Source organism: Balaenoptera musculus, chromosome 16 (genome assembly GCF_009873245.2).
Source record: "Balaenoptera musculus isolate JJ_BM4_2016_0621 chromosome 16, mBalMus1.pri.v3, whole genome shotgun sequence".
NCBI lineage: Eukaryota > Metazoa > Chordata > Mammalia > Artiodactyla > Balaenopteridae > Balaenoptera > Balaenoptera musculus.
The window spans coordinates 69,731,213-69,742,040 of record NC_045800.1 but is presented as its reverse complement, the minus strand read 5'-3'; the positions used below and the strand labels follow the sequence as shown (position 1 = coordinate 69,742,040).

Sequence of the window (10,828 nt, the reverse complement as noted above, 5' to 3'; positions counted from 1 at the left end):
TTGAAAAGACTATCTTTGCTCCATTGTATTATCTTTGCTCCTTTATCAAAGATGAGTTGACTGTATTTATGAGGGTCTATTTCTGACTCTATTCAGTTCCGGTTTTTTTTCTCCTGTAAATTTCTCTTCTCTATTCTGTAACTAGCCTAGAGGAAAGGGTTAGCTTTGTTTATGCTACTGAGTATGTTGTCCAGTTCCCATGTCAGTGTTTCAACATAATATATTATTTAAGGACCATCACTTAGGGCTTACCAAATTTTTATCAGAATTCAAGGTCCTTGATGAAATATACGGGTGGCATAGTTGCTCTTCTTAAGAAACCAACATTCTAACAGGAAGAAAAATATCCTCAAGAGCATCTTGCTTCTACTTTTTCTCCCCAAATCTATCTAGATTGTATATGGCAGATAAGGAATTTTCAGCAATACTTAAAGGAAGAGACAGACTCTGTTTCTTTTTCTTTCTCTGCCTTTCTATTCCTTTCTATATTTTGTCTCCATCTGTTTGAATCCTTGTCTTGCATTTACAGTAATATTCCTCTTATGAAACATTTGCATATGTGGATTTATTTCCATAAATTTGTCCTAAAACTGTAAGACTTTCAGTTCACATTTTATATAAGCTGCAGTCAGCATTCGTATGAATTTGCAATCACTCAATGGAGATAATTTTAAAAGACATACCGGGAGTTGGGAAAAGCGGGAGGGAAACCAGATGGCAAAGCAGGAGCAGGGTAAGCGCCAGGAAGCTGAGCCAAGGTGCACCTGAGCCCGAGGGCAGCTCTCCTGCTTGTGAGTGGGAGGAGGGAGCTGGCGAGGTGAGAGAAACTGTTGGAGCTAGGGCTTGGGGTACGGCGACCTTCTGGTATGTTTACAGCCTGGAAGGATCATGGGGGCACTAAAGCTGTACAACCCGGAGCATGGATGGGAAATCTGAGAAATGCCAAGTCAGTTATAGGGTAAGATAAATAATTTATAAAAAAATTTACTCAAAATGTTTTCATCTCAAGGTTCAGGTAACTATGGAGACTGTTAGTGGTCTACTCAATGCTAGTCTCCTCTTCATCCTTAATAAACAGAACCTTCTCTTTGATCAGGGTGGCAGTGCACCAGCTGAAAACTGCATTACTCAGCATCCTCTGCAGTTAGGGGTGGACATGTGACTAATTCTGGCCAATGGGTATAGGGGAAGTTGCTGAGTGGGGGCTTCATGGAAAGTACCTTCAAAAGGGGGCTAACTCAGTCTGCAAGCTCCTTTTGCCACCTTGTAAATGTGGTAGGACCTTGAGGTTAGAATACATGTGCTGAGGATGGTGGAGAAAAAAATAGGAGGCCAAGACACTGATGGCATCATGGAGCCGCCATATCAGCCAGGGAATGCCTTCTTCTTCTTCTTCTTTTTTTTTAAAAAAAAGTGAGAGAACGGTTGAGTCTCTGTCAAAGATGAATATAATTTCTAATGGATGAGAGATTCTCTATCTCTTAGGCCATCTTAAGATGTGGGAAAGAGGGGGATTCCCTGGCGGTCCAGTGGTTGGGACCGCGTGCTCTCATTGCTGAGGGCCCAGTTCCATCCCTGGTCGGGAAACTAAAATCCTACAAGAAGCATAGTGTGGCCAAAAGAAAAAAAAAGACATGGGAAGGAGAAAGCTTCCACTCTGAGTCATAAAATCATAAAGACATTTAAACTTGACTAGGGGACCAGACACTGAAAAAGTGTTAATCTTTTACTTCCAGGTTAGAAATCTCTGTTTTTCTTTCAAATTATTTAAAAAAAAAAAAACAAAAACCCAGGGACTTCCCTGGTTGCCCAGTGGTCGGGACCGTGCTCCCAGGGCAGCGGGTCTGGGTTCAGTTCCTCGTCCGGGAACTAGATCTCACATGCTGCAACTAAGACCCGATGTAGCCAAATAAATAAATAAATAAACAAATATTTAAAAAATAACCAAATAATTGTTATAAGAAGAAATTCAAGCAAAACTAAACTGTACAAAATGAAAATAGTGAGAATATCTTTTTTTTAAAATTTCATCCTCTAGAGTAACCACTGTTAACTGGGTTCTGTATTTTTCAAAGAATCCTCCCCCCTCTTTGTATATAAAAACGTAAAGTAATTAAAAAATTATTCTTGACAAGCATGTTTTCTACAAGGAAAATAAATTTACAAGCCTCTTGAAGGGAGATCCTGATATTGAAAAACGATTGTGACAATCAATCAATAAAATTAACTTTATAATGAGTATTATTACTGTTTTAAGATATGTAAAATGTCATTGATAATCTCATTTTCCTGAGTGATTATTTCAAACCCAAGTTCCTCAGTGTCAGCAGATAGCCTGATTTTTTTTTTTTCCCCTCTTTTGAAGGTACTTCCCATGTGCCTTGGTGGGAGGTTACTGTTCCCAGAAGGGCAGGATTCTGGATAGGCAATAATTTGGGTTCTCTATTTTCTTCTGCTCTGTGAAATAAGACTGTATTGTATTTGACTTGTACCCTCCAAATCTAGCATGGGACCTAGTATATGATACTGTATGCTTCTGCCAGTAAGTGTTCTCATTCAGAAAAGGAGTGCTCTGAGGAGGACCAGAGGGAGGTAGAGGAGCAGGAAAAGTTCCAGTTATTGTTCTGAGGCAGGAGTGGTCATAGCCTGTTTGAAGGGACAGTGAGAAGGTAAGATTCATACGGGGGGTAAATCTTTCTGAATTTCCTTTTTGTGGCCAACTATATATATATAGATATAGATATATGTACACACACACACACACACACACACACACATACATGAGAAACTATACATGTGCAGAGGGCTCTTTGCAGATCAGATTATCTCTTTACCTTCAGTTTTCAGTTTCCAATTACATCAGGTCATCTGGTAGTTGATTATTGGTCTATTTTTATGTTCCTTGGAACAGCTATACTTCTACTCTCCATCCCCTGCCTTCAGGGCACATTCTTAATTCTTACCTAGCTTTTTACTCAGCAATTGTTCAATAAATGCTGTACAACAGTAAGGTACCATCCATGCTTCTATGGTATACTTTGATTTTTAAAAATGTACCTTAACACAAAGTTTTTAGAGCAGACCATATAGGTGTGCTTCCATCTTTCAAGATCTAGGAGGTTAATTTCAAGCTGGATAGCATTTTTTAGTTTTTCATTAATGAGTTCAATCCCTTTTCTATTTTTTAAAATAAATTTATTTTATTTATTTTTATTTTTCGCTGTGTTGGGTCTTCGTTGCTGCACGTGGGCTTTCTCTAGTTGCGGCGAGTGGGGGCTTCTCTTGGTTGTGGTGCGCAGGCTTCTCATTGCAGTGGTTCCTCTTGTTGCGGAGCACGGGCTCTTGGCATGAGGGCTTCAGTAGTGGTGGGGCGAGGGCTCAGTAGTTGTGGCTCGTGGGCTCTAGAGCACAGGCTCAGTAGTTGTGGTGCATGGGCTTAGTTGCTCTGTGGCATGTGGGATCTTCCCGGACCAGGGCTCAAACCCGTGCCCCCTGCGTTGGCAGGCGGATTCTTAACCACTGCACCGCCAGGGAAGCCCCCTCAATCCCTTTTTATTTTTTATATTTAAAAAAATTTATTTATTTATTTTTGGCTGTGTTGGGTCTTTGTTGCTGTGCACGGGCTTTCTCTAGCTGCGGTGAGCGGGGTCTACTCTTCGTTGCGGTGCGCAGGCTTCTCATTGTCGTGGCTTCTCTTGTTGCGGAGCACAGGCTCTAGGCGTGCAGGCTTCAGTAGTTGTGGCACGTGGGCTCAGTAGTTGTGGCTTGTGGGCTCTAGAGCGCAGGCTCAGTAGTTGTGGCGCACGGGCTTAGTCGCTCTGCGGCATGTGGGATCTTCCCGGGCCAGGGCTCGAACCCGTGTCCCCTGCATTGGCAGGTGGATTCTTAACCACTGTGCCACCAGGGAAGCCCCTCAATCCCTTTTTAAACTGATGAACTTTTCATATTTCTTGGTTTCTGTGGGTTCATGCTGAGTTAAATGAAATTTCATGCCACCACTCATTCAACTATTTTACTTTTCCATTTTTACTTAATGTAGCAGAAAAAGCACTGAAGTTTTCAGTCATGAAAACCTGAAACACTAAAGGATATTTGATATTCATGGTTTGAATTTCATGATTTAAGAGGAAATTCTTCCCTAATGAAAATGGTCCAGAATGGGCTCCTTGAAAATGTAGCAATGGAACCACTTCTGGATGTATTCAGGAAGCTGCTACATTCCATTTGTAGATTTATATTCAACATTTTAATTTAGTATTTAAGAGATGGTTTAGGGGTATCATCATCTCTCTGTGTTTATCTTTTTATTTTTTAAATTTTTATTGGAGCAGTTTATCTTTGCTGAAAAGAAAGTTGAGGACTTCCTGGTTGGGATGACCAAATATATAATGAAAGCAATTCTCTCCAGCAAGTGGCTCCCAGAGGCCATCTCTTGAGAAGAATAAAAGCAAAAGCTGTCGGAGGGATTCTCTATCATAAATGCTTTCAAATAGGAGAAGAAACAGAGAAGAAACAGAGAAGACCATGACTCCAGCCTTGTGCTGGATTATCTGTTGTCAACTTGGAATCAGCTTCAAACCCCTTGTATGATCTCTCTTTTAGGGCAGAAACCTGAGTTTCCCTGAATCCTCTTCCCTCTTCTGACCCTGAAGCTGGGTTAGGGTCCACCAATGAGGGGAGATGGGAAGGTTGGGGAGGAGAGGCCATTACTCTCTTAGGAGGTGCTGAGGGGAGATAAAGACATGGCATTTGAAGCAACTTCTTAGCGAGCTTCTTATAAGACATTCAAGTCTATGCTATAAGCACAGGTTTTTTTTTTTAACATCTTTGTTGGAGTATAATTGCTTTACAATGGTGTGTTAGTTTCTGCTGTATAACACAGTGAATCATCTATACGTATACATATATCCCCATATCCCCTCCCTCTTGTGTCTCCCTCCCACCCTCCCTATCCCACCCCTCTAGGTGGTCACAAAGCACCGAGCTGATCTCCCTGTGCTATGCAGCTGCTTCCCACTAGCTATCTATTTTACATTTGGTAGTGTATATATGTCCATGCCACTCGCTCACTTCATCCCAGCTTACCCTTCCCCCTCCCGGTGTCCTCAAGTCCATTCTCTATGTCTGCTTCTTCATTCCTGCCCTGCCCCTACGTTCTTCAGAACCATTTTTTTTTTTTAGATTCCATATATATGTGTTAGCATACGGTATTTGTTTTTCTCTTTCTGACTTACTTCACTCTGTATGACAGACTCTGGGTCCATCCACCTCACTACAAATAACTCAGTTTCGTTCCTTTTTATGGCTGAGTAATATTCCATTGTATATATGTGCCACATCTTCTTTATCCACTCATCTGTTGATGGACACTTAGGTTGCTTCCATGTAAGCACAGGTTTTTTAGCAGTGAATTTCCTGAGTTTCACTTCCCCAGCTCTTCTAGCTACCTCTAATTCCTTGTGTTAAACCCTCCATACTTGGAGTATGTAGAGTGGTTACTGTTTTCCAGATTTGACCCTGACTGATATGCTTTTCATGCTGGTTACCTCAGTTTTGTCTGAGTATCAGGCTTCCCCACTTCCCCAACATTTGTCCACAAGGGCGTTAGAATTCTCCAGGATGATGGCAGAATTTAGAGGAGATTCAAGAGCTAATACCTAAAGTTGCTCATGAAAATGGAAGAATGAATAGGAAATCAGGAGATGGCAGCTCGAGCAGGACCAGAGGGTGGTGTGGGGCTGTAGAGAAAATATTTTTATGTTTCCGTATGGTTAAGGCTTTCTGAGCAAAGAAACCTGGGATTGGGGTCACAGGACAAGTCTTGTATTTAAAGGGTGGTTAGACAGTAAGAGACCATCCTGAGAAGTTTACCTCCCAAGGTAAATGCTTACATTTCAGAAGAGGAATGAAACCTAGTATCATGGAGACGTTGAAGAGATTGTTAATTTGTAGATGCTTGGCTTCTTCCTGGAGACATTTATTTATATTCCAAAGGACCAGAACTCAGGAGTCATTCCCTTCTCTTCCCAAGGTTCATTTGTTTGCACTGGGGAGAAAAGTTTTTTCTCTCTCACAGGGGAAAGGGGACAGCTGCCCTCATCCTAGATAAGCTCGCAGCTTCATGTTTTGGGTCCCTTCCCTATAGTATAGATCCTGGTATAGGTAGGCTGACCTCTGGTTCTCATCGCATAGCCGCAAAGGAAAGAATTGAGCCAGAGGAGAACTGATGTGGTTATTGCTGTAAGTAATAGTACCTCTGCTCTAGAAAACTCGTGTATACTTTTAGGATAATGTGAATAAATATAGATGCTGAAACCTAATCCGGTGCTAGAATCAGATGGTTTGAGCTTCAAGGGTGGTGGTGGAGTTTTGAAGGTCAAATCAGAACAACTTGGAGAAAGTCCCCAGGGAGATTGCCCAGGCTGACCCCAGGGATTGAGGAGCATGATGGGGATGAGCAGCCTCTCCTTGAGGGCTGCGAGAGAATTTTGTGCAATCACCTCAGCTCCAATGGAAGAAGTCTTACTGAATGAGAGGCTTCAGGCTTCAAATGGAGTTTATTCTCACATTTACGGGGAGGCAGCACGCATAGTGGTAATAATTAGGCAATTTGGATTAGAAATGCAACTCTACCCATTATTCATTTAGGCAATGCTTATTGAGCATCAATTATGTACAAGGCTGTTCTACTGAGGAGAGGGATGATCTCTGCACTTGTGGAGTTTACAGTCTACTGCAAAAACCAGACCGAATATAAGCAAACAGAGGAGTAAGTATATACTTACAAACTATAATAAATGTGTTGAAGGAAAATAATAGGGTACTGTGAGAGAAAATAGAGATGACCAACTTTAGACTGAGTGGCCAGGGAAGGCTGCTCTGAGACGGTAGCAGTTAAGCTAAGTTCTGAAGGATGGGAAGGAGCTGAGAGCGTGAGAAAAGGGAGTGTGAGCTTCCCAGGTAGAGTACCTTCATTTACTAGCTGGCATGCAGCCCCTCAGAGGTGTGTTTGAGTGAGGTATTTAACAATTGGGGGCATTTCTACACTGGGTTTTCATCTGTGTAAAGGAGATAATAACACCTACCTCCTAGGCAGGAAGTTCTGCTGTCCAAGAGAGATTGGTCTAGAAATGACCACCTTCCCCCAACTTCATGATCCAGGTGAACTCTGTTTCTTATCTGAAGGCAAGTGACCGACCATCGTATTTCAGGAGGGGAGTATATACTGTTAGGGAAGTTTGTTTGGAGGTAAGGGAAAGTGGATACAGATGAGTTCTGTTGCTATGCAAGATCTTGGTTTCTGATAATGCCTTCTTCCTTTAGAAGAAAAATTTCAGTATAGAAATTTCAGCCTTAGTACAAATGTCAGTGAGAGAGAATTTTCGGAGGCTGGAGGCTCTTCTCTGGGTCCCTCACAGTGCATATGACTATCAGTTTCACTTACGCCTAAGGCTGCTTTGACTTGGGCTTCTGGGGCCATCTCCTTTGACATATCTGACTTCTACGCAAGCAGGCAGGCAAGCATAACCTGGGGAGGCTTGGAATGGAAGAGGGGTAATTAGTGATGATAGCAGAGGGATGGAGTTACAGGACCTTCCTCATCTCTGTATTTATTTCTAGAACTCTTTCACTCAAGAGTTGCTGTGAATGCATTTCTTTTCCTCACAATAAAGCAGATGTGGAGTGGGACTGAGGATTATAGCAATTGATTTTAAGGGTCTAGGCAAGGCTGGAATCAGAGGGAATTCCTGCTGTGATGTATACATTGATGCATCAGGAAGTAACTTGGCGTTTGTAATGACTTCTTAACTATAATACTACAGATGGTACCGTATTGGAGTTACAGGTCCCTGGGAAGTGTATTTGTTTCCTGTTTTGCTCAGAGAAATAATGTCCCTAATGATCATGATACAATCCATAAATCTAACTTTGAAAGGATTAGATACTGGCTATTATAATTTCATTGCTGATGGTTATTTTGATGAAGAAGGATCTCTCAGTAGGGGGAATGGGAAGCAATAATAACTCCCCTGGCCAGAATCATTCATTTACTGAATGCTTATGAAAAGATTTCCTAGATACACCTCACATTCTCTTTGGCAGTTTTCCCCGTTGCTTCTTCCCCTTATCTTCTCTGAGTTCTTGGAGATTCAAATACATCACCTCTAAAATTGTGATTTGCTTCCCAGAATATAAAGCTTTAAAAATTTCCACTTCGGGGCTTCCCTGGTGGCGCAGTGGTTGAGAGTCTGCCTGCCAATGCAGGGGACACGGGTTCGAGCCCTGATCTGGGAAGATCCCACATGACGCGGAGTGACTAAGCCCGTGAGCCACAACTACTGAGCCTGCGCGTCTGGAGCCTGTGCTCCGCAACAAGAGAGGCCGCGATAGTGAGAGGCCCGCGCACCGCGATGAAGAGTGGCCCCCACTTGCCGCAACTGGAGGAAGCCCTCGCACAGAAACGAAGACCCGACACAGCCAAAAATAAAATATAAATAAATAAATTTAAAAAAAAGGCGTCTATAAGTACCTTTTAAAAGACAACTGTAACTAATAGTTTGGTATACTCCTCTCATTTGCATACACATATATATCATTATTATTGATAACAATTGTAAACAAACAAACAAACAAAATTTCCACTTCTTCTGAGAAGGATGTAGACCTGTCCCCCTTCTATGTTCATTCTAGCTTGGTATCTGCCCTTGTTGAGAGAAGTCAGAGAAGACCAGATTGGAAGTTACACTCTGTGAGTTAGAGCCTTCCACCAGTCACAACTCAGTCTTAATATTTTAAGCATGTTGGTAAATACTTACTTCCATTTCCCTCCCAGACATGATTAATGGCTCCTTCCTCTGTGCCCCCATCAAACTTAGTCCATCATTCATTCAGTAAACATTTACTAAGATTGAGCTATATGCCACTAATGTGATAGTCATTTGGTATACCATGGTGAACAAAACACGGTCTCTCTCCCTCTCCCTCCTTCTCCTCTTTCCTTGCTTCCCTTCCCTCCCCTCAGTCACAGAGCCCGGTGGGACTGCTGGTACAGGCTCAGCCCTGTGTGATGTGGGACTCCTCTGCTGGCCAGCTTTCCCTTGAGGACTCCCCATCAGCATGGCTCGAACTTTTAGATTTGTCTGCAGTCTGAGACTCTTCACAACTCATCCTCTTTCCTATCCTTTCATAGGTGCCAGACCTGCATCAAAGTCTGAAGTCTCTCCCTGCCTACTCCTGCTTCCCCACCTTTACCCTTCACAGGCATTTTCCCCAAAAAGTCTCTTGCACGTCTACTCCCATCTCAGGTCTGCTTCCCTGAGATCAACAGATTTAATGCTGAAGAGTGGAAATGAAGGTGGAGAGGATTAAGAGGGCCAGAAGAAGAGGGTGAAGGGTTTTTTTTTGTTTTTTTGTTTTTTTTAAATGTAGCCGCACTGACCACAAAGAGCTGCCTTTATTTATTTATATATTTATTTTTGGCTGTGTTGGGTCTTCATTTCTGTGCGAGGGCTTCCTCTAGTTGCGGCAAGCGGGGGCCAGTCTTCATCGCGGTGCGTGGGCCTCTCACTATCGCAGTCTCTCTTGTTGTGGAGCACAGGCTCCAGACGCGCAGGCTCAGTAGTTGTGGCTCATGGGCCTAGTTGCTCTGCGGCATGTGGGATCTTCCCAGACCGGGGCTCGAACCCGTGTCCCCTGCATTGGCAGGCGGATTCTCAACCACTGCGCCACCAGGGAAGCCCGTGGATGAAGGGTTTTATCTGCTAGGTAAAGCCTTTGGATGTTGCTCTCAGGTCAGTGGAAACCTATGGACAGATTTTAAACAGATGAGTGACAAGTTTTAGAACAGTTATTCGTGGGACTTCCCTGGGGGTCCAGTGGTTAAGACTCCATGCTTCCACTTCAGGGGATGTGGTTTTGATCCCTGGTTAGGGAACTAAGATCCCACATGCTGTGTGGCACAGCTGAAGAAAGAAAAATTATTCTTTTTTTGTTTTTCAAGTTTCAGATTATTAATCAGTGTAATTCCCAACACAATACACCAACACGATTTCGTGCCTTTGGAGGGGCAGTATTTCCTGGTCACATGGAAAATTGTGCAGATGGCTTCTGGAAGACCTTCATTCTAAGCAGCTTTATAGTGAAACATTTCATTTAGAAGTCTGGACCCTCTTCTTCAGTTTGCTGTCATCTACATTCACTTGCATTGATCACTGGGACCTAGTTTGTTCCAGAGTTCTGGGTTATTCTTTCTGTCCCAGCTGACATCTGGATTGAACAATGCCAGGCGCAAGACATACGGTGCTGCTCCAGTAAACACGAAGAGGGGGATCAAGCTAAGATGCTTCTTGGCCTGACCGATGATCTGGTGGAGCATGGTTGCCACAGAGGCCTTGAGTCCAGACAGAGAAAAACAAATCTGCGAGGCCTGGGACTAAGCAGTCTCCCCACCGAGGGGGAGTGGATGTCCCTAGAAAAATTATTCTTGTTGCAGGGTGAGAATGAACTGGAGGGGCGCAGGATGGGAGGCGTGTGCAGACTGTAGTCACCCCGACAAGCAGTGATGATGGCCCAGATGGTAGTTCATTATATGAACTCTGTCTGTCCTGGGAGATTCTGAACAACCTGATGGCCAGGACTCAGTCTTACTGGCCTTGCTGCCCTGGCACAGTGGTAGCTAGTCAACACCTGTTTGCCGAGAATATCTAACTGTTTTTCTCTCTATACAAATATATTTTAACAGTTTTTATCTGTTTATGCATGTATGTTAGCCTAAAATCAATTGCTTTTCTTATACTGAGCTGTCAGCCTAAGCTGTGAGGCATTTTAG

General features: G+C 43.1%; 1 pseudogene; it reads right to left on the bottom strand.

Moving 5' to 3' along the window:
- Window positions 1–10,148: 10,148 nt before the first annotated feature.
- On the bottom strand, window positions 10,149–10,375 carry LOC118882418 (annotated as a pseudogene).
- Between the last annotated feature and the right edge of the window lie 453 nt (window positions 10,376–10,828).